The sequence below is a fragment of the Sorex fumeus genome, unplaced genomic scaffold (genome assembly GCF_029834395.1).
Source record: "Sorex fumeus unplaced genomic scaffold, SorFum_2.1 ptg000236l, whole genome shotgun sequence".
In the NCBI taxonomy this organism is placed as follows: Eukaryota; Metazoa; Chordata; class Mammalia; order Eulipotyphla; family Soricidae; genus Sorex; species Sorex fumeus.
In genome coordinates this window covers 321,642-347,278 of record NW_026606293.1, presented here as the reverse complement: position 1 = coordinate 347,278, position 25,637 = coordinate 321,642, and the positions used below count along the sequence as shown (strand labels likewise).

Here is a 25,637-nt window from a genome sequence, read left to right as displayed (position 1 = left end):
CTAGGAGCACACCAATCCAGGCATCTTGTCCATGGCAAGAGCAGGACCCAATACAAAAGACTCCCAGTTTTCCCCCTGCAACATCAAACTGACTGGTTGGATGGCAAGCACAAAGATTTTGGCATGCTGGAATAGGAAATAAATATTGTGGAAGCCAGGGAACATTTTGCATCCAGGAATGGCAAGACCACCCAAAATACGTTTTCAGACTGTGGACAATTCTAATGGCTTACGATTTTTCTTAAAACTACCAGAACATTGGTCAAGAGCAGTAAATAGTGAGCAGGACATTTGCCTTTTACTTCCTGAATCCAGCTTCAATCCACAGCATCCAATACGGTTCCTCAAGTTCTGTCAGGATTAAGTCCTGAGTTTAGAGCCAGGTATAACCAATGAGCATCACTAGGTGTGGTCCCAAAACAAAACAAAACAAAACAAATAAACCACAAGACCGTTCCTTCTGTACCTCAGGAGCCCACCATCCCATACATACTCATGTCCTCTGATGCTAGTGCTTTCCTGAAGGTATTTCATTTTTATATTATTTTATATTCCCTTTCCACATTTAGTGAGACTGCAGTTGCTCATGATTAAATAAATAAATGAGCGAGTTGTCCAAAATATTACATAAGGGGCTAGATTCAGAATACAGAGCATAGAGAGTTTGCCTTGCACGTGGCTGACCCAAGTTCAGTCCTGGAGCTATAGCTGATGCCCAGAACCTTTCCATGACACAACTGGCTTGTGTCTAGATTCCTGTTTCCACACCTCATTCAACGATGGAAGGAGCTGCTATTCTGAAAAACTCAATCTCGTAGGAATACACACAACAGGGCTTTATTCTTTACCTTTCTGAGTCTAAAAAAATTAAAACAGGAGAGTGAGAGAGCCAGTACAGCAGGCACGGCTGGATAAATTGTGTGTGTGTGTGGTGGGGGGGACAAAAGAGGTGAAGGGTACCAGGGATATAATTTCCTTATGAGAGGACACTAGGAAGTGGAAGAAAAGTTTGTGTTCACCAAGGGGTGGCAGATTACCCCCTTTATCCTGACAATCCTACCCAAAGAATTTAACAGATTGCCTGACGTACTCATACCAACTTCAATAATGTTCATTAGAGCCTTAGGACTAATAAACTTGCCCTTCACACAGCTCACCCAGGATCGATTCCTGACCTTAGTATCAAGAATAAGCCATGAGCACTGGTGGTATACCCATCCCCATCATCCCCAACCCCAAAAAATTTAAATAAAACAAGAAAAGATTATTTCTTCCCAGAGAGGATCAATTTGGGATAAGCAAAATGAGGGGTGGAGCTCAAGTGACACACTTTCCATATCAGAAGACACCACAGAAGAACACCCTGGTGTTCAAGGGGTGGCACAATTCTTATGGTCAGTCCAAAGCATTCAACAGATTTCCTGCAGAGCCCATAAAAATTCCAATGACTCTATCCACCAGAACTTGCAGCTTCCAGGGTCGTCATGGGCCAAAGTCTCTCCACCCGATTGTCTACTTCACTCAAATTCATAGTGACGTGAAGGAGGATCTTGGTACCAAACACAGGTTGTAAAGCAGCAGAAGAGCACGGACAGCAGGTACAAGAAGGAAAGATTCTAACTTGGCATGATCATGAAATTATGGAGATTTCTTTCAAAACCATAAATATAAGACTCTTAAGATACAGGAGCCAGCCATGCCAGTTTTCTCAATCTTCCTCAAGTCTACTTTAAGAGCTGAAATGAAAACAATGAAAACACCTTTGGGGACAGTGCTGTTTGAGCAGGAGCCTGTGAACTTCACGTGGGAAGAATGGCAGTCCCTGGCTGATGAGCAGAGGACCCTGTTCAGTGACGTGACACTGGAAAACTACAAGACCTGGAATCATTGGGACATTCTGTCATCACACCTGCAGCAATCATCAAGTTGAAGAAAGATTAGAGCCCAGGAAAAAATAAAAATAAAAACAAGGAGTGGGGCCATGGATGTTAGATAACTTAAAACAGTCTCTATGGAGAGAAACACAAATAAAAGCAATGTAGAAAAACTTCATCAAGGAATTCAGATCTAATTCAACATGAAAGATTTCACACAGGAGAGAAACCCAATGTACACAAACAATGTAGGAAAACATTCATAGTAAAATCATCTCTCATTCAACATGAAAACTCGAACAAGAAAAAACCTTATTCATGTATTCAATGTAGATCTTTCTCGTGTAAGTCATGTCTGATTGAACATAAGAATTCACATGAGATAAACCCTACCAATGCAGTGAATGCAGGAAGAAACCTTTCTCCATTAAGTCATAACTGATTGAACATAACAGGATTCACAGGAGAGAAAGCCTGTAAATGTAGGGAAAAATTCTCATTGAAATCAAACCTCACTAACCATGAGAGGATTTACACAAGAGACCCTATGCATGTAGGAAAACTTTCCTTTTAAATCATACCTCACATTGGGCTGGAGCGATAGCACAGTGGGTAGGGTGTTTGCCTTGCACGTGCCGACCCGGGTTCAATTCACAGCATTCCATATGGTCTCCTGAGCAGCGTCAGGTGTAATTCCTGAGTGCAGAGCCAGGAGTATCCCCTGTGTATCGCCAGGTTTGACTCAAGTAGCAAAAAAAAAATCATACCTCACTGAATAGGAATGAAATTCATGGAGAGAAAACCTGTGAATGGAAAGTAAACAGGAAAACTTTCTCTATAATCGTATCTCATTAAACAATATAGAATTCATACATGTGAGAAACCCTGTGAATTGCAAAGAATGTAAGAAAACCTTTTCGATAAAATTGTACCTCACTCAACATAATTCATGCAGGAGAGAAACCCTATGAATGCAAAATGTGGATGAAAACATTTTACAACAATAAGGTCACCTGATACACACCATATCTTACAAAGGAGAAAAACCCTTAGAGCATGAAATGTAGGCAAAGATTATCCATGAAATGAAACCTCATTGAACTTGAGAAGATTCACAAAGGAGAGAAATCCTGTGAATGCAAGAATACTTTCTACACAGGGGGAAAGCCAGCCCACACTGCCTTCTCACTGAGTGGACCCCGTTGTTTCAGGATTGAGCCGTACTGAGAAATTAACTTGCTGAAAATCCAAGTATGCAAGTATTTGTTACTGATATCTTGACTTGGGACGGGCTCCCTCACCTTACCTCCCCGTACTTCTGCAAGCTCTGGCAGTCATACCCAGGAATCACCCACAGTACCGTGTAGACTCATCTATCATTCTTGCTCCAGAGATTCAAAATCGTGACAGAGATCAACCAGCTGCCAAAACTCCTATCACTCATGCATGACTGAGACCTCAGGGGCCAGCCATGGCCCGTTCAAACTGAGCACTAGCAGCCGCTCACTCCCCAACAGCAAAATCGCAGTCATGAATCTCGAGAGACTCCACTCTCTCAGAACAGAGACTTACCCAGAAATTATCTGACTGAAATTTGAGGTGTGCAGGTCTTTGTGACAAAAATCTATAGGCTTTCTCAGTGTGGAGAAAAGCTACTTTGTAAATCAGTGTTTAAATAAACTTCCAAACTTAAAGGAATGATGGAACTTTCAGACCCATGGAATCCTGAATTCAGAGCCCAGATATCAACCCTCAGAGTCAGAGTCTGTGAGTCTATGACAAAATGGTTAATTCTCAAGGATTGACAGAGTATTCAAGTAAGGTGTGTGCATTGCATGCAGGCAACCATGATTTGGTCCCCAGCAAAGCATATTTTCTCCCAAACCTGTCAGGAGTGATTCCTGAGTACAAAGCCAGAAGTAAGCCCTGAGCAGAGCAAGATATGGCCTAAAACACAAAACAATAAAAGGAAATTCTGTGACACAACAAAACTACTCCTGAAAAAAAACCCTTCTGGGCATTTTTATGACATGAAAAATACTCATCTAGAGACATTTACACGCCTATTTGATCATAGCAGATTCATCATAGGTGAAACATAGGAATTCACCTAAACGCCCATCCACATATGACTGATTAAAGAAGAAAGAGCTTACTGACTCTAGAATACTATTCTGCCATTTTAAAAGATGAAATGTCATTCTGGACAAACTGGAATAGACAATGAGTCTGGAAGTGAAAGAAAATCATCACTATTTACTCATTTGGAGTATGAATTACAAAAGAAAGTACACCCCAAGAAATAACAAAATAGGCTTGCTCTTTAAAACCGTGTACTCACATAACATGCACATCACTTGGATCTATGTTCTTTATTTGCCTTTTTCTACTCTGGGAAATCCAGTGTTCTCTACCGAACACACATTTCTTCCTTTCTCTACTGTTACATCTTTTCAAGTTTTAATTCAAACCAATTTGCTTCAGGGCTGGGACAATAGTACAATGAGTAGAGCATTTGCCTTGCACAGGGCCAATCCACATTCTATCCCCAGCATCCCAGGTGGTCCCCCGAGTACAGCTACGTGTAATTACTGAGGGTAGAACTAACAGCACGGTTTGGGACTGGACCTGTCAGTAGCTAGACAGTTACACCCTCCAACTGCCGTGTAACCTCAACAACGGCCAGGATCCAGAGATTATCACAACAAGCTCCAGGGAGAGCACAAGGTAGAGTCTCCTACCCTGTGTCTGACTATCCTCGCCAGGGCCCAACAGCTGAAGACCTCCAGGCCCCAGCCAAGGCCTTACTGGGGCCACTCTCCACACCCTTGGATAAGCCTCAGACATAACAGAACTGGCAGAGAAACCCAGGTGTGTGGGACCCGGGGCTGAGATCTCCAAGCCTGCACGGTTTGGGACTGGACCTGTCAGTAGCTAGACAGTTACACCCTCCAACTGCCGTGTAACCCCAACAACGGCCAGGATCCAGAGATTATCACAACAAGCTCCTGGGAGAGCACAAGGCAGAGTCTCCTACCCTGTGTCTGACTATCCTCGCCAGGGCCCAACAGCTGAAGACCTCCAGGCCCCAGCCAAGGCCTTACTGGGGCCACTCTCCACACTTGGATAAGCCTCAGACATAACAGAACTGGCAGAGAAACCCAGGTGTGTGGGACCCGGGGCTGAGATCTCCAAGCCTGCACGGTTTGGGACTGGACCTGTCAGTAACTAGACAGTTACACCCTCCAACTGCCGTGTAACCCCAACAATGGCCAGGATCCAGAGATTATCACAACAAGCTCCTGGGAGAGCACAAGGCAGAGTCTCCTACCCTGTGTCTGACTATCCTCGCCAGGGCCCAACAGCTGAAGACCTCCAGGCCCCAGCCAAGGCCTTACTGGGGCCACTCTCCACACACTTGGATAAGCCTCAGACATAACAGAACTGGCAGAGAAACCCAGGTGTGTGGGACCCGGGGCTGAGATCTCCAAGCCTGCACGGTTTGGGACTGCACCTGTCAGTAGCTAGACAGTTACACCCTCCAACTGCCGTGTAACCCCAACAACGGCCAGGATCCAGAGATTATCACAACAAGCTCCTGGGAGAGCACAAGGCAGAGTCTCCTACCCTGTGTCTGACTATCCTCGCCAGGGCCCAACAGCTGAAGACCTCCAGGCCCCAGCCAAGGCCTTACTGGGGCCACTCTCCACACACTTGGATAAGCCTCAGACATAACAGAACTGGCAGAGAAACCCAGGTGTGTGGGACCCGGGGCTGAGATCTCCAAGCCTGCACGGTTTGGGACTGGACCTGTCAGTAGCTAGACAGTTACACCCTCCAACTGCTGTGTAACCCCAACAACGGCCAGGATCCAGAGATTATCACAACAAGCTACCGGGAGAGCACAAGGCAGAGTCTCCTACCCTGTGTCTGACTATCCTCACCAGGGCCCAACAGCTGAAGACCTCCAGGCCCCAGCCAAGGCCTTACTGGGGCCGCTCTCCACACACTTGGATAAGCCTCAGACATAACAGAACTGGCAGAGAAACCCAGGTGTGTGGGACCCAGGGCTGAGATCTCCAAGCCTGCACGGTTTGAGACTGGACCTGTCAGTAGCTAGACAGTTACACCCTCCAACTGCCGTGTAATCCCAACAACGGCCAGGATCCAGAGATTATCACAACAAGCTCCCGGGAGCACGCGGCCGCATTTGCGGCTGCGCGACTATTTATTTACTTTTCTCTAAAGTTTTCAGGGTACCTTAAATATCCAACCCGCATGGCAGAGCCTGGCAAGCTATCCGTGGTGTATGCCAAATAGACCAAATTGATATGCCAAACCCAGTAATAAATGGATCTCATTTCCCTAACCCTGAATATGCAGAGTCGAGAAGGATATGGAAGGAGAGGCTGATAAAACACCAAGGCAGACATAGGCTGCCAAAACGCAGAAAAACAAAAATGATTGTCTGTACTTTTAATGCTCGTACGCTGGCATCTGCTGCATCCATTGAAGACCTTATGGTACAAGCGCGAAAGATTAAGTACGACATCATTGGTCTGACCGAAACGAGAAGACATCAATCCCATCATGCTGTTTTCGACACTGGAGAAGAACTGTTCCTTGGAACATGTGATAAAAGAGGCGTCGGTGGTGTCGGTATCCTTGTCAACACAAACTTAGTCACGAGCATTGATTCATTCGAATGCCTAAAAACCCGAATCGGACGATTACACTTGAATAAATGTGGCTCACTACCGGCAGTTTCTATCTTTGTTGTCTATGCACCAACATCCAGTTATGGTGAAAGAGAAACTGAGAAATTCTACATGGAGCTGGAGAAGTTCTATAAAGAAGATCACACCTTCTACAAGATCATTGTCGGTGATTTTAATGCCAAGATAGGACCAAGAAAATCAGTCGATGAACTCCACATCGGAACCCATGGCCTGGAATGGAACGAACAGGGTGACAGACTGTCTGAGTTCATCATGTCAACCAAAACCTTCCATGGTAACTCACAATTCCAAAAGGCTGAATCTAAACGTTGGACATGGGAGTCTCCCGATGGACGGTTCCACAATGAAATAGACCACATCATATTCAATCGGCAGTTTTGCCTAACCGATGTTACTGTTGTTCCAAAATTCCAAACGGGATCAGACCACCGTCTTCTTCGTGCAAAATTCTACCTCACAGAACGAGGAGAAAAGAATGCAAGGTTTAAGAAGAGGACTCCCAGAACAACCACCAACTGGGAGCTCTTTGGCTCTATTGCGGCAACATGGGAAGATGCCGTCATTGACAACATTGATGAGGAATACGATCGAATGATTCAGCACCTCCATGATTGTGCAAGGACTGCCAAGAGAGAGATAACCACAAAAAACCGTCTTTCTTCGAACACTCTTGAACTTATTCGCCAACGTGGCTTGGCACATGCCTCAGGCAACCACAAGCGAACATCCGAACTGGCAAAACAGTGCAGAGAAGCCATCAAGGATGACCTCAAAAACAGGAGAGCAGCAGTACTGGTAGATGCGGCAGAAGCTGGGAAAAACATTCGTAATGCCCGCCTGTCCTTCACCAACTACAAAACCAAGATGACTGCCCTCCGACATCATGATGGATCTATCATATCTTCCAGAAGGGCAATGGAGAAGATTATTCATGACTTCTACTCAGATCTCTTTAATAGCCACATCCACCTGCCCAAATACCACATACCACATGATGGATATGTCGTTCCCAATGTTCTCCCTTCCGAAATCCAACATGCCATCTCGTCGGTAAAGAAACAAAGAGCACCTGGCCCAGACAAGATCAGACCTGAACACCTGAAGAACTTACCATCAGTACTCATCAATACATTGGCTCGACTCTTCACACGCTACCTGTCTGAATGCAAGGTTCCATCCCAATGGAAAACCAGCAGGACTGTACTACTATACAAGAAAGGAGACATCCACGACATTGGCAACTATCGCCCAATCTGCCTATTGTCTGTCATCTACAAACTATTCACTCGAGTCATCCTGAATAGGATTAGCAGAACACTAGATGAAGGACAACCATGTGAACAAGCTGGATTCCGAAAAGGATTCAGTACCATCGACCATATCCACACAATAACCAAGCTCATTGAGGTATCTCGGGAGTTCAAGATGCCGCTCTGTCTAATGTTCATTGATTTAAAGAAGGCCTTTGATTCTGTTGAGACGGAAGCAGTCATGGAAGCCCTAGCCAATCAGGGCGTACAAACTCAATACATCAGGATCCTTCGTGAGCTCTATTGCGGATTCACTACCAAGATCTCACCATTCTACAAAGAAGTAATCATCCATATCAAGAGAGGGGTTCAGCAGGGTGATACCATTTCACCAAAACTCTTCAGTGCCACCCTCGAGAACATCATGCGACGACTGGAATGGGAAAACATGGGAGTGAAGATCGATGGTCGGCAACTACACCACCTCCGCTTTGCTGATGACATCGTTCTAATAACACCAAACATCAGCCAAGCGGCACAAATGCTGAACGACTTTGACCGTGAATGTGGAAAGGTCGGACTACAGCTGAATCTTACGAAGACAATGTTTATGAGAAACAGCCTTTTTCCTGACGCTTCATTCGCTCTCAACGGAACCACCATCTCCGAATGCAACAGTTATATATACCTAGGTCGATATATCAACATGATGAATGACCTGGCACCTGAGTTGCGCAGGAGGAAGAGAGTGGCTTGGAATGCCTTCAAGAGCATTGAAGAAATAACTAAAAGGACAAAGAACCTCCAGCTACGAGCACATCTCTTTGATTCCACTATTCTTCCTGCATTAACATATGCCTCAGAGACCTGGACCCTACGAAAACAGGATGAGAACGCTATTCGGGTCTCTCAAAGAGGAATTGAAAGAACTATGCTTGGAATATCACGATTCACTCAAATGAGAGATAGAATCTGGAGTTCTGATCTTCATCAACGCTCAAGAATCAGGGACGCTGTCTCATTTGTCAAGACATCAAAAAGCAGATGGGCTGGACACGTAATGAGGTTTACAGACAACCGCTGGACTAGAGCCATTACTGATTGGATTCCACGGGACATCAAAAGATCACGTGGACGCCCACCTATAAGATGGTCAGACTTCTTCGTCAAGACCCTAAATGATCGGTTTGAGGCTCTGCATGTTCCTAGAATGAACAGATACCATTGGGCTACGCTAGCACGCAACCGGGATGAATGGAGACGTTACTTGCACCCGCTCGAATAAATCGATGAATAACGGGGATTAAGTGATAAGTGATAAGTGATAAGAACTAACAGCAACCCCTGAGGTTCACCAGGTCTGACCCCCGAAAAACACAATTATTTTAACTCTCCTGCTTCACCAAAAAAAAGTAAAAAGGAAAGAAAATAACAAATTTGCTAGACTGAATGAATACAATGGTGACTCTCAGAGAGAAGGAGTTGGCAGAGGAAGGCACCAGCATGGTCTTTTTGGTGGTGGGATAGCACCCAAAGCTTGGTGGTGGATGTTGTCACAATTATACACGTATAAAGGTATGAAGCTAACAGCAGAATATTCACAATACTTCAAAAAATTTAAGGCAATTTTGAAGAAGTACATTTCTGTACGAGGTGAATTTTGTTGTGTCAATTTCTCGATAAAAATAAATGGCAAGGAACATATGTGGAAATGTATCAACCAACAAAATGGTTCAGGAAAAGACACATCTCAAAATAAACAGAACAGACTAACAGCTTCATTACTGTATCTATATCACGCTACTTAAGCCGAATTAAGCCATACATCTCTATTGGTTTTATCTGCCAAATGGAAAGTCATCCATCACAGACGAAAATACAAAAACTTAATATTTTCCTATTTCTTACATATTTCTCATCCTTCTTAGGGGGGTTATAGGTTCCTGGATCTATATATGAACCAATTTACCACATGTAATCTGATTAGTACCAAATATATTCCCAAGGACAACAAATTGCGCTCAAAAATTAAGAACATGAGGCAACGGAGAGATAAAAAAGCAGGTTAGGCGTGTGAATTGCACATAGCTTACCTGTGTTCAATCCCTGTGGCATCCAATATGGTCTTCCAAGCACTGCCAATAGTAATATCTGAGTGCAGAACCAGGAGAAATCCAGAAGCATCGCCAGGTGTTACCTGCCCACCCCCTCGAAAAGAAGGACATCAGACTTTAGAGAGTATATCTCTCTCGAGGATTGATGTAAAAGGGAATAAAATAGTTGAGCTTCAAAAGATTTTATATATCAAAAGTGAAAAATAATTGGTTTTGTTTTGTAAGTACTGCTTCCTATAATAGTTCAAATCTGGGACCAGAGAGACAGATCAGTAGACTGGGTGTTTCTCTTCCAGTCAGCTGTCCTTTGTTCTGTACCCAGAACCTCATATATCCTGAGCCCTGCCAGGATTGACCCCTGAGCACAGAGTTAGGAGTAAGTCATGAGTACCTCTTGGTGGGACCCAACATACACACACACACACACACACACATACACAAACAAGAACACACCATTTCATGTCCAATTCTACCAAGCAACTTAATAGGCTGCAGTCTCAGTGATGCCTGTAGACTCTGGAAGTGGCGGGTCCTCAATACCGGGAGTGCCAGGATTTGATACCTATGAAATTTATTGCTGCTTCTACTCCTACTCTTATGACCACGCCATTCAGAACGCTCCTTGTGCCTGCCAACGTGGGTATCTGACCTTGATCTCTGTCCCTATCCCTGTTCTTTTCTTCCCTTTCCTCCCTGCTACTTAAGGACCTGTGTTTCTTTTTCGGCTTCTCCTTCTTTGGCTCCCTGTCTCGGGCTTTTGTTCCATAGTGGTAGGCTGTCCTGACCTCAGGAGAGCTGTGGTACTGTTTCAGCCCCTACCTGGACTCTGACTTCTGAACCTTTTCAGAGTTCTTGCTGTTGAACGTTTTACAGTTGGGGGAACTGTTTTCTTTTATAACTTGCTTCTTGGTGATGAAGAAGAGACTGGTGCATCTGGCTGTACTTCCCGCTTTTCTTCATTTTCTGTTTTTCCTTTTTGTCTGGAGATTTAAAAAAAATGGATGGGAGCAACAAATAGGAAATGAAAAAATATACAACTCTCCCCAAAAGTTCCTATTTTCTAAATACACCGGATCAAATGCAGAACCAAGAGTAAGCCAAAGAACCATCAGGTATGACTCCCACCCCCCAAAAAATAACTCGAAGTTGGGGTGGTGGTGCTTGAAGGACCAAATAGTATGCAAGAGTTCAAACCCAGATTGGCTGTGTATAAATTAAACACACTACCTACTCACTGTCCTATTATCATCCAGTTTAATAATTTGAATTTTAATAGTATACTAATATTCATGGCAAGACAGCAAAAAGAGCAAAGTTTATAAGATGAAGAATCAAAGTATCGCAGTTGTCATCCTCCAGTTTAAAAATCATGGGCTTTGAAAATGTCTTAGAAGATTTTCTAGAAAGTGTGTATGCCCATCAGGATATTCCTTAAATTTATTTTTCTCTAGAGACGTCGGATGAAATAAAAAGAGTATCAGGGTGGAGCAATAATGAAGAAGGTAGGGTGCTTGCCTTGCATACTGTGGAACTGGGTTCGATTTCCAGCATCCCATATGGTCCCCGGAGCTCCACCAGGTGAAATTCCAGAGTGTACAGCTAGGAGTAACCCCTGTGTATCGTCGGGTAGGGGACAAAAAGAAAAAAAATGAGCATCTGTATTTGTATCTTGATATAAACTTAAGTTTACTAAGTTACTATTTAAGAGTTTTGGTATATGAACATTTTCTTTCAATTAGAAAATAAACTTACCTTTATATGGTTAAATAAACAGCTTTATTCATAAAAAGTTCTTGAGCCACTGGCCGCACGTGGGCACGTCGCAGTCGATCTCGTTGCCCAGGTCCAGGCAGTAAATGTTGCCGTCGCACTTGAGGGCCTCGTGGAGGCAGGTGTAGACCTTGGTGAAGTGCGACAGGCACTAGAACTGGTTGTAGGCACAGGGCTAGAAGGCGGCGGTGGTGGGCAGCTCGGCAGTGGCCCGGGCGCATACCTCCTCATCTGAGCTGTCCCCCTATTCATCCATGTTGTTGCACAGAGTCTCCTGCCCTCGCGCCTGTCCTCGCCGGGGCCCCTTGGAGGAGAGTGGGTTGAGTTTCCCTCCCCGCCCCGACCAGGGCTTTGGCAGCCGAAGACCTCCAGAACCAGCCACCACCATGCTGAGACCACTCTCCACACACATGGAGGTACTGGCAGAGGAACAAAGGCATGTGGGTCCTGGGGCTGAGATCTCCAAGCCTGCTTGGATCGGGGCTGAGCATCCTCCACCCAGATCCTCTACCTTCCAGTAGGCAGGGGTCACACCCACCAACTGGCCCCCTGACGCCGTGTAATCCCATCAAAGGCCAAGACTCAGAGACTATAAAACCCAGCTCCCGGAAGCGTGGCAACAAGATATCTTATTATCTCATTCCTACTTTGGACAAACTGGCAGGCTACTGAATGTAACCTGCCCACACGGCAGAGTCTGGCAAACTCCCCGTGGTATACCCAATATGCCAAATACCAGTAACAATAATGGGTCTCATTCTCCTAACCCTGAAAGAGCCTTAATATGGCACTTTAAAAAAAATCTCAGGGCTAGGACGAAGGAGACATTACTGGGGCCTGCCCGAGGCAATCGACGAACAACAGGATGGTCGTGATCGTGATTCATAAAAAAAAAGACCACCTGGAATCATTTTTGGTCATAACACTTTACCTTTTTTGTGTGTTTTTGTGGGTTTGTCATCTTCAAAGTCCTCAACTGAACAGTTTAAAGGTGTGTGATCCCCACAGCCCTTCTCCTGAAGCAATCTGGTCACATCATCCAATTCATCTGAGTCCGTAGGAACCCTATACTTAGACACATGATCCACTTGAATAGTTCGTCCTTTGATCTAATACAGAAAGCCAACACATCATCAAAGACAGCCCTCCTTCTTAACTAATTGATCCACACCAGCTTCCTGATAATTCTATCTCTGGGGAAATCTCCAACACTGTTTGCCCAACTGGTGTGTCCGAGCACTTTTTCCCAGACAGCAATTTTCTCTGCTCTCAGGGAAACCGCATGGGGCCTGAGGGGTACTGAGCCCCTGAGGCAAGTGCACTAGCATCATCGGTCAGTATACCCCTGAATGACATACAAATAGTTTGGTGTTCTATTTATTTCATGACATAAAAAAACTCTGGGAAATTTTGTGACTAGTTCACACTGATACTTTGCTGTGAAACACAAACTGTGGGAAAACAACAAAATAGTAATTACTCATTCAAACAAAACATTTCATTTTTCAAACATAGACTTAAAATTCTTTTTTGATGGTGGGGGGAGTTGAGCCACTAATAAATGTGCTCAGAAGGTTATATAGGGTGTTCAGATCATAATCCTGGTCATCCAGTGGTAAGGTATGAGCCCTACCCACTGTAGGATAACTTCACTCTCCAATACATGCTTAATTCTATAGGCATTAGGCACTCAGCATTCCCAAAATCTAGTTTTTATTGTTCCAATATAAGGTCTTACCTTTAAGTCTAATCAACCTCTTATCATCTATGCTATTTCCCATTTAAAAATTTTTTTGAAGGGCTGGAGAAATAGGACAGTGGATAGGGCATTTTCCTTGCATGTGGCCGACATGGGTTCGATTCCCTGTATCCCATATGGTCCCCCCAGCAAGGCCAGGAGTAATTCCTAAGTGGAGAAGCAGGAGTCACTATGCATTCCCAGGTGTGACCCAAAATACAAATTAAATAAATAAATAAATAAAGGCATTTTTGAGGATCCAGAGTGATAGCACAGAGGGTAAGGAATTTACTTTGCATGTAGCCGACACAGGTTCGAGCCCCAGCATCCCATATGGTTCCCCCAGCAAGGCCAGAAGTAATTACTGAGTGCAGAGCCAGGAGTAACCCTGAGCATCGCTGCGTATGCACCAAAGATGGAAAAAATGTTTTGAAAACCATTCCTTCCTTCACTGACTTTGAATATAGGATCCATAAAATGAAAACCTATAACCCCATTCCATGCTGTCCTCGTAACTACTTATTACTGGTGCAATCAGTGACAAATTCTCTAAGAGTCACTCTCCTGGGCTGGAGAAATACAGTGGTGAGGAGGGAAAGGTAAGAAACAAACGAATCACTTGGGTGGGTGGGGGAATAGCTAATACTGAGGAAGAAAAAAGTGCTGACTGGGGCAGAGGCCCATGTAATTGTTTCCTAGAACAATTTCCCCACACCCCTGAAACGTTTATTCTCTCATCCTGGTGGCCCCTGGGCCTGTCTGAATCAGGAATAATCAAACCAAACCATTACATCAGAAACATTCAGCCTGCTTCATACTTCATACTTCATACTTCATGCTTCATACTTTTACTCACCTTGATGCCATTAAAATTGTCAACAGCCAGAATTGTGCTCCACTGATCTTCACAGCAAAGGAAGCAGAATCCCTTGGATTTCCCAGTCTTCTTATCGCATGCCAGATTTATGTTAACAATCTCACCATATCTATTTAGCAAAAAAAGACCCTATTTGAAGTAAAATATTCAGAATGGATGACAAATAACACTTAAATATTGACTATAAAGACAAAGGTAGAACCAGATGACAAATGAAGGTTAACTATAACAAGTTATAGGGAGGGAGCTAAAGCAGGACAGTGGATAGAGCTGTTTCCTTGCATGTAGTCAACCGGGTTCAATCCCTAGGACCCCATATGGTTCCTTGAGCCCCACCAGGAGTGATCGCTGAGCAACACTGGTGTAGCACCCCTAAATAAGACAAAAATGTTAATAGAATAGGAAATGTCCCATTTAAAAAATGAGTAAAGAGAAGAAAAGTGCCTGCCACAGAGGCAGGCTGGGGATTGAGGCATGGAGGGTGATGGGAGGGGAAACTGGGGGAAACTGGTGCTGGGAAATGTACACTGATGGAGAGATGGGTGTTGATACACTGAGCGAAACTTAATCTTGAACAGCTTTGTAAGGGTCTATCTCACAGTTGTTCAATTAAAAAGGTAAAAGGTTTACACATAGTGATAATAATTAAGATTCAAAATTCATGCCTCCCACCTAAAGTAACATACCAAATCACTCCCAGGAAGGATTCCAGAGCACAGAACCAGGAGTAATTCCTGACTAAAGCTCCGTGTCACGGAGACAACAGTGTAGCTGGTAAGGTGCTAGCCTTGCACAAGGCCAACCCAGAGTCAATCCCCGGCATCTCATACATTCTCGCAAGCAACACCAAGAATGATTCCTGAGCCCAAAGCCATGAGTATTGGAGGTGAGGCATAAAAACAAAAAAATTAATAATTTTAATAGAGTCAGAAAAAGAAAATAGCAAGCAGAAAACTCAGTGGTGAGTTCAGTATATGCTTTGCAGTTCGGACACCTAGGCTCAATTCCTGGTATCAAATGCTCCCTCAGGTACTTCCAGAAGTAATCCCCAGCACCAAGCTGGGAAAAGTTCACAGGCATAACTGGATAGGGCCAAATAATAAAAAGAACAAATAAAAATTGATGAATACATTATAAACATATTCATAAACACAGATTTCTGCCCAAATCTAGCATCTTTAACAGAAAGTACTAAAAACAACTCAAGTGTTGCCAAGAAAATTTACTTCCTTAATTGATAAAACAATTGCACAGCAGGTAGGGTGTCTGCTTTGCATAAAGCTGACCCGGTTTCGATTCCTCCATCCCTCTTGGAGAGCCCCGCAAGCTACCAAGAATATCCTACCCGCATGGCAGAGCGTGGCAAGCTCCTCGTGGTGTATTTGATATGGCAAAATTAGTCACAGCAAGTCCCACAATGGAAACCTTACTGGTGTCCACTGGGGTAAATCCATGAACAATGGGAGGACAGTGTTACAGTGTAGTGTTATCTGCCAATGCAATTAGGAGAAAACATATAAATCAAAAATAAGAGGTGAAACCGTATTTGTTAGAAGATTATAGAGTATCGTTTCTGATTGTAGTATAGAAAACCCAAAATACTCTTAATTAAGAGTCCAAAATGTACTTAAAATCACAATGCCTAGTCAAATTTTTTCTTACAAATAGGATATAGCTACAAATAAACCACTTTCTTAAATTCAAACAGTGATCGATTAGAAATATATAATGGAGGAGGAACCACATTTACAATTAGAAAGAAAAATAAAATTAAGAAAAACTTCAGGGGCCAGATGAATAGTACAGTAGGGAAAGTACTTGCCTTGCAAGCGTCAGACACGAATTCGGTCTACAGTACCCCGAATGATCCCTTAAGCACCGCCAGAAAAAATTTCTGAGCACCACAGGCTGTGGCCAAAAACAAACAAACAAACAAACAAACAAACAAAAGCAAAATCAGAGAACAAAAACCGCATGTGTTCCTCCAAGGCTACCAGGAGTAATCACGGAGTACAGAGTCAGGAGTAAACTCTGAGCACAGCTGGGAGTTCCCAGCCTCAAAAAAAATAGAGAAATAAAATCAAAGGGAAGACTACAAAAGGTACAACATGAAGGAAGTTTGAGGGTAATGGAACTGATCTTCAATCTAATTGAGGCGATGAATACAAAATTCTATGCACTAAAACTTATAGGGACTAGGAAAGTGGCTCAGCATTACAGCACATGTGAGACCCCGTTATCAATACTTAAAACAAACTTTTAAAAAATGAACACCCTAAAAATGTGTTTTACCCAGTGGTGCTCAGGGTTACTCCTAGCTCTGTGCTCAGGGATCATTCTAGGCACTCTATGGGACCATATGTGGTGCTGGGGATTAAAACAGGACCACCCACATGCAAGACAAGTCCCTTAACCGTGAAAGTTCTGGCAAAATGAAAAATAAAAAAGAGTAAGAGATTTTTATAATTTACATGACAGATCAAGGACCACAAGGCAATTTTTCTCCTAAAATAAAGAGATTATCAGCAAGCTGGGGAAACGGCTAAAAGGGCTGGTAAAACTGCATTGCATGCTGGAGACCCAGGGTTGATCACCAGCACCACATGGTCCTCTGAGCACCAGTGAGAACGACCCCGAGCAATGGACTGGGAGTAGGCCCTAAGCACCACTGGGTATGGCCCAGAAACAAAAAAGGGCTTTTTGAGACAGGAGGTGAAACTGAATAAAACAGAAAGGTTCAATAATAGTTCTATATCACAGTTGATTTCCTGATGGCATTATTCCTTTGGAAAAACAAACTGAAGAATTTTGGTACTGGGCTGGAGGGCAGGACAAAGGCACTTGCCTTGTGACTGGGGTTCAATCCCCAGCATCCTATGTGCTGCCCCAAGCACCGCCATGAGTAATTCCTGAGTGCACAGCCAGGAGTAATCCCTGAGCATCGCCAGGTATGGTCTAAACACACAAATCATGTCTTGCAAAGGACTCTCTGATAATTTAGTAAAATCAGAAAACGTGAAACGGGTAAAATAGTAATAACAATTAGGTACTATGCTAATATACAGGAACTTGGCTAAGGGGATACAGTGGCATTCCTTACATTTTATAATTTTTCTGTATTGGTTTTGAAATAAAAGTATAAAATACAAGAACATGAAATATAAGCAGTATTTCAAGATAAAGATTAAAGAAACAGAGAAACTGGTTAAATATATATATACATATATATGCATATATATATATATATATATATATATATATATATAAAGGCCTCTCTCGACCTCAAATTGAAAACCTTTCAACATGAAAGAATAATGGCACAGTCCTAGCACACATCAAATTGGAGAAGGACATGCAGGAGAGTTCAGTTGCAAATTCTGGCTGTGTTCAAGAAACCATATAAAGGGCCCAAATTGGAACCACTATTGTAGCTAAAAATGGTATGCAAGGCAGGGACCATAATCTATGTATTCTGTCCAGCCTAATATATCACATTTTAAAAATCAATAAATACATGATAAAACCGGCAAAGCCGGGCAAGCTACCTGTGACATATTCGATATGCCAAACACAGTAACAAATGTCACAATAGAGACGTTCCTGAGCGGACTCGAGCAAATCGATGGACAATGGTAGGACAGTGATAGTGACAGTGACAAGATAAAATGATATAACAAAACTAATATCCATAATCTATCAAGGAGGCTTGTAAAATCACTAAGGAAATAAGGAACACACCACTAGAAAAAATAGGCAAAATACATAACATACTAAAAGGAATGGAATAATGACCTGTTGATCTATGAAAAAGATGTTTAATGTTTAATGTCACTGATGGTGACCTTAAAAGCAAAGTAAAAGAATAAGCAAGTATGTAGCAAAACTGAAAACATGAGATCTAGGGGCCTGAACAATACCACAGCAGGTGGGGCGTTTGCCTTGCACGCAGATGACCCGGGTTCAATCCCGGCATCCCTGATGATCCCCGGGAAACCACCAGGAGAAATTCCTGAGTGCAAAGCCAGGAGTAACCCCTGAGCATTGCTGGGTGTGACCCCCCCCCAAAAAAAACCCCATGATATCTAAGCTGTAACCACTGAAACTTTGAAATGTTCTTGCCAAGTTGACAGGTGGAAATGCGGTTGGGGTTTGGGAGTTGTTGTGGGGAGGGAATATGAGAACACTGTTAGTATGATTATTGTGGAAATACATGTCTAAAACTCAATTGCAAATGAATTTGGAAAACACAAGTCTTTAATAAAATAAATTTAAGAAAGTCAATGGCAAATACATTTTTAAATAACAAATCTGCTGATTAGAATAAAGAAAAAAGGGACATTGTATTGAGGCAAAATCTGGAAGACCTTTATGGCGAGCAATCTGACAATAATATAAATACATCTTAAAGTAACATTTAAAAGTTAGCAAAGAGGGACTGGAGAGAGAGGACAGCAGGCAGGGTGCTTGCCTTGCACAAAACCATCCATCTTTGATCACCCCATATGGTCCCTTGAGTTCTTCAGAAATGATACTTAAACAGAGGCTAGAGCAGCCTCAAAACTAAAAAAAAAAAAACATTTGAATCAGTAAAGAGAAAACTTGCAACATAAATCCAATAATTGCACAAAGAAGAGCTGCATACTAAAATGTATATTATGGTTTACATTACAATAGCAAACTACTAGAAACATTGCCAACAATTAAAAGACAATTAAGAAATCTACCAATGGTTTTCCTGCTTCCCTACCCACTGTACTCTCTGGTTCTCCTTCCTACATTCTTTTCTATACCATTTCTTCACAAGTTGTAAGTACTAATGTAATTCTCTGCTAATAAAAAACAAAACTCTGTAGTGAATTTGCCAATGGTTGTTTGTTGTCCTTAGCTTTCAGTCTCCAGATAAAACACTTTTCCAAAATTTCAAAGACAGTTCCATAACCCTCCAAAGTCCCTCACTCTAACCCCACAGTCAACCACTCTGTTTGAACCCAATCCTAGACAACTGATCTAAATCAAAAATAGCTTTCAAAGTCATTATTAACAATGGCAAAAGTTCTTCATGAAGAACACTGTGGAATGAGAATTAGAATACACATACTAGCTGACCATCACTCAATAATAACAAGACAAACACATCTAGATCAGGTCTTGAACCACCCGTCCATGGACCAGTCTGCAGGCCAGTGATATTCAAGGATGCAGCCCTAGATGCGAGACTACACCAGGAACAGATACCATGATTATATGGACATAATAATGGGATGTACCTACTGTGAATTTCCCCAACACCAAGAAACTAGGAGGAAGACACCTCTACCCCTGCCAGAGCTCTCAGCCTGAGTGGGGTGCCCGAAACCTATACCCATGGCTCACTTCTCACAAACATTACTAAGTTTCTTTCCCATGGCCCTCCAACCTCTATAGTACGCATCCCCTGACCAGAACCTACTGTCCACTAAGTTGTCCAGCCACAGGAGATCTGGTCGGCTCAGTAACCTCACACTTCTCTGGAAACAAAGAAAGAAAACTACTACTTAAATGTTTTGCTTTTTCTCCTAAATTGTGTACACTTTGCCCTAAGTGAATAGTGTCACACAGTAGTGTCACACAGGTGCAGGCAGCGAGGAGCTGTTATCCCGAGTTTGTAAGGGGTCAAAACAGTAACTCTGTAGGGGAACTGCAGCTCTCTGGGAGTCTTTTAATCTGCTCTACTGCAGGTGCAGGTTTAAAAAGTCTCAATGAAAGATCAATGAAACAGCCATAGAGAAAATACAGGGGGTACAGCCCTTCCCTTACATGCAACTGAATGATTTCAATCACCAGCACCACACACCATGGGGGGTCCTCCAACCTCTAAGGAGAATGATTTCTGGGGCTGAGTGATAGCACGGTAGGTAGGGCATTTGCCTTGCATGTGGCCAACCCGTTTCAATTCCCAGCATCCCAGATGGTCCCCCGAGCACTGCCAGGAGTAATTCCTGAGTGTATGAGCCACTCTGCATCGCCAGGTGTGACACACACACACACACAAAAGAAGAGTGATTCATAAATGAGTCAGGAGTAAATCCTGACAGAGTCCCCGCAACGCAAAAAGGAGAACAAAAGCAATAGAAACAGAGCAGAAGCCCCAAAACAAGTTGCTGGAATTTCCACACTGGGAGAGCTCTAGATCTATATCCTAAATAGAGCTAAAGCAAAAACTTGAAATGAGCTCTTCCTATGCAGACATGCCAGGCAGCCTACAATTTGTAAGGAAACAAATTTTATCATTGTGGAAGAAAATGACACCAATAATCCAGAAAGGAGAATATGAAAGCGGACTTACTGGGAGAAAACACAGATAACATTCCCTTCAGTCAGTTCATAAGTCTGCCTAGAAGAGAAAAATCACACTTCACTTCAAACATTGACTGAGCATGCACTATGCACCAGATCTAGGCCTAGCCTTTATGTTACCAAAAAAGAAGATCTGAACTCACAATCTGATAGAATACAGTATACCAGTATTATAGAAAAAGTTTTTAAGTTTAAACATGGAAAGGTCAAGAAAACCAGTAATGTGGGGAATATTGTCTGTCATGGAGGCAGGGGGAGGGTGGAAAAGGGGCAGTATACCAGGGATATTGGTGGTTGGTCATGTGCAGTGGTGAAGGGATGGGTTTTTGATCATTGTGTGATTGTAACCCATACATGAAAGCTTGTAACTATCTCACAGTGATTCAATAAAATCAAAATACAACAACAGCAACAACAACAACAACAACAACAACAACAAGAAAACCAGTAATGGACTTAACTAAATTTTCCTCAAACCCCCGAATTTTTTTTGTTTTTAAAATGTTTTGTTTCAAATATCTTGCCTCATCCAGCTATGCTAAAGGATCACCCTAGAGGTATTCAGGGAACCATAACTGGCAAGTGGTAAAGTGGTATGCAACTAAGTTTAGTCAAGTTCAAGGCCTTACCCAAATAGTCTTGTTGGCCTTCAGAACCAAAACTTTGTAGACAAAGGAGTTAGTTTCCAACACGACAAATATATCTTAAAATATATTGTCAGCAGTTAAATAGAGAGTATAGCAAATGCTCGCCTTACATGTAGCCACCCCAACCTTGATCCCCAGCACCCAATATGGTTCCCCCAAGCCCAGAGTGATCTCTGAATGTAGAGCCAGTAGTAACTCCTGAGCAAAGCAGGTGTGGCCCCCAAACCAAAATATGTGTATAGATATGATTGTATATGCATATATATGTGTGTATACATATATGTGTACGCATACATATATATGTGTGTGTTTATATACAAATAAATAAAGTTGACCAGAGTCATACTAGAGCAGGTAGAGTTTGTCTTGGATGCAGCTCTCCCAGGTTCAATTCCCTACACGACATATGGTCCCCAAGCCAGAAGGAAGCCCTGAGCTCAGAACCAGCAGTAAGCCTGAGCACCACTGTGGCCCAAAAATACAAAAAAAAATTGTTGAAGTCATGTGCTCTTTATCCAGCATAGCTACATTTAAAAATCAAATGTTTTCAAGGGGGCCTTACAAACAGAGCCCAGGGACCATTCCGTGGATATTGGGTGAGAAAACTCACTGGAGGGGCCCAAGGATGTGGTGCTGCACTGACACTGCAAATTGGAGAACCTCCAGTGCCACCTGGCATTGCTCTGGGCCACCAAGACCACCTATTGATATTGTGAGCAGGGCTTTTAGTGCTGGGTGTCATCAGACCTAGTTAAATAACTATGCCCCTAACCCACTATCTCCTTGACCCCCCGAAAATCACTTTAAATATGCAAATATTAACCATTCCTCATGCATACTAAGGAGTATAAAGAAAACTTTTAGGATTTCATGAATGTAAATACTCATTCAAACATGTCCTACCTCTATAAATGTGTTTCGTAGTATGACTCATGAGATTGTTCAAAGCAGCCAGGAATGTATCCCAGGCAAAGCAAGGAGAGGAGGGGGAAAGTGAAGAGGGGCAGGGGGGAAGGAGAAGAATAGAGTTAGGGGTAGGGGAGGAAAAAGGAAAGAGGGGGAAGAGGTAGAAGAGAGATGGGCAAAGGGGGGAAGGTAAAAAGGGAAGAGGAAGGTAAGGAAAAAGAAAAGAGGGAGGGCATGGGAAAGAGGTGGGAGGGGTGGAGGAAGGGAAAAGAGGAGGAAGGGGGAGGGATACGGGGAGAGGGAAGAAGTGGGGGGAAGAGAAGCATGGGAAAGGCAAGGGGAATAATGAAAATCAGGGAAGGGGAGGGGAAAAGGAGGAGGGGAGAGAAGGGGAAGAGGTGAGGGAAAGGGGATGAAGGGGAGAAGGGGAAGGGAAGAAGGAACAAGTGAGAGGATTATAAGAGGATTAGAAGGGTAAGAGGAGGACAGGGACTGGAGCGATAGCACAGCTGGTAGGGCTTTTGCCTTGCACGTGATGAACCTGGGTTCGATTCCCAGCATCCTATATGGTCCTAGGAGTAATTCCCAAGTGCATAAGCCAGGAGTAACTGGTGTGCAATGGCGGGTGTGACCCAAAAAGTAAAAATATTAAAAATAAATAAAACTGTAAAACATTAAAATATAGAGGAGGTCAGGGGATGAGGAGAACAGGGAGAGTTGGAAGAAGAGGGGGAGAACACGGGGAAGGGGAAGGAGAGGGTAAGGGGAGGGGGAGAGGAGAACAAGGAGAGGTGAAAAGGACAGGGGAAAGGGAAGTGGACACGAAGAGGAGGCGGAGAAGAGGGGAGAGAGGATGACAAAACAAATGGGAAGGGGAAAGAGAAAGAGGGAATGGGGGGGGAACCGAGGGAAAAAATGAAAACCTGGAAAAAGAACAGAAATAAGGGGTGCCTGAGAAATAGTACCGTGGGTATGGCGCTTGCCCTGCCCGTGGCCAATGTTGGGGGTCCCATCTCTAGCATACCATATATTCCCTGGACACCGCCAGTTGTGATCCTGGTGCACTGAGCCAGGAGAAACCCAGGAGCACCACCTGGAGTGGCCCCCAAAATAAGAAGCATAAATACATGCCGGCAGGGCTGGAGCGCTTATGTAGTGGGTAGGGCATTTGTCTTGTATGAGGCTGACCCAGGTTCGATCCCTGACACCATCCCTGGACCATCCCATAGGTTCTGTGAGGACCACCAGAAGGAACTGCTGAATGCAGAGCCTGGAGTGACGCCTGACCATCGCTGGGTGTCACCTAAACGGGGGGGGGGGGGGGGGGGGGAGAGAGCCAGGGAGAGGAGACAATAACGGGAGAAGAGAGGCGGAAGGCTGAAACCCTCCCTGGAAAGCCAGGCGGCGGGGAACCCCAGGCGCACCGCGGCAGAACTCACCCGAGAAGATCCAGGCGCTGTCCTTGTACTCGGGGTGCCAGGACACCTTCTCCGCCACCCCCAGCTGGACCTCTCGCTCGTTGAGCTCGTTGATTAACTTCACTTTCGTCAACGGGCTGAGGAAGTTGCCGCAGAGTAAAGAAATGGCCCGGCGACCGAGAGCACCGAACTAGGCCTCCCCTGGAAGAGTCTCGGCGCTGTCGGGGCTTCGCGCCCCCCGCCCCTTCCCTCAGCTCCTCCCGCCCCACATCCCAATCCCCCAGCCCCGACTTCCCACACTCCACGGAGGACACCCGGAGACTTACTTCATCTTCCACCGGTTCCCGTTCCAAGATGCCGATGTAACGACTTCTGGGAAAAGCCGTTTAACGGTCGTCCGGCTTCAGCGCACAATCCCATTGGACTAGAGCTGCCCCGGAAGAGATAATTCAAACCGGAAGAGATTACGCACGTCAGGACCTAACGCGAGCACCGCATGCGCAGTAAAACCGGGACGTGTCTCATGCCCACTTTGACCGTGCCACACTTTTTTTTCCCTAGTCCCTCCCTTCCGGCTGTGAACCGGAAGTGCGAACTGCGTCTGTTGCCTTGGACTGTATTCTGTAAGCCTGGGACGCTGATTACGTGGTCCGTTAGTATTTGCCGTTTGAAACCACGGAAAAGATGCCTGATTCGGCGCTTTTGATCCCGTCCTTTACTCCCGGTACAAAAAACCCTGTTTAGGTGACACTCAGATACATATTGAGATGGGCTCGTATCTGAAACATCCCTTGTCAGGGCTGGAGCGATAGCACAGGGGCTACAGAGTTTGCTTTGCAGGCGGCCGCCCTGTGTTCGATACCTAGCATCACATATGGTCCACCTGAGTGCTGCCTGGAGTAATTTCTGAGTATAAGAATCTGGAGTGACTCCTGTGTATCACGGGGTGTGACCCAAAAAGCAAAAATCAAATAAAAAAAACAAAAAATAAATAAAACATCCCTTGGCACTTGGACTTTTTATTGATGGATGCCTTTGATTCTATAGTCTTAAAAAGGTGTTAAACTATACTCCCTGAAATTCTGTAATCTTGTAAACTAATTAATAGATTTTTTTTAAGAAATGAAAGTCATCAAACAAAAAATACGGTACCGAACATTCAGAAATGTAAAAAAAAAAAAAAAAAGGTTGTATAGCTGTATAGCAGCTTTTGAAAAAATCAATACTGGGCATTATAGTACAACCAAATTATGAAATCCTACAACTCATGAAAAATAACTATGCAAGCTTGAATGTATGTTTTGCATGCCTCTTCCTGGAACCACTTATAGTCCTATTGCATCAAACCCAGAATAGACCCAGAGTACTGACAGATGTGATCCCCAAATACGGTCATTTTCTAGGCTGAGGGTGCTAACTCAGTAGTAGAGTGTTTGCCTGATAGGTGTAAGGTCCCACACCTCCCACAGGAGGAAAAAAATTGCAAATACATTGCTTATAATGTGATCCTTAAAAAAAAGAAACTGAACAGAGAAAACTAAAAGAAACTCACAGACAAAAGCAGCACATTTGAGATTGGGAGTTGCCACGAATCGCCCCTCCACCCCACCCTCCAGGGCTGATTAAAATTAAAAAAGAACAGGAGTTACAGCAAAAAATGAAAATTTGAAAAGGAAAATTCTTTGTTGTTCCTCAAATCCATTTCATAGGCAACTGACTAGTGTGACCCTCTATGCAGAATTAAATGCTCAGATTTATAGGAAAATTAACTACTCATCTCTTACTCAAGTGAGGAGCATAAATAAAAATTAGCATTGTATGTATTAATAGTAATTTCTATTAAGCTGATAATATGACAAGTAATAAGAGACTGTGGACTAAGAAATTTACACATATAGGCCCTCCAGCAACTGAGGTTCGAAGAAGTTAGTTTGCAAGGTATTCTGCCTCAGCCTGTGAGGTCAGGTT

At 43.7% G+C, this 25,637-nt stretch overlaps 1 pseudogene; it reads right to left on the bottom strand.

Annotated features, from left to right (window-relative positions):
* Window positions 1-24,000, bottom strand: LOC130018089 (RNA-binding motif protein, X-linked 2-like; annotated as a pseudogene).
* Between the last annotated feature and the right edge of the window lie 1,637 nt (window positions 24,001-25,637).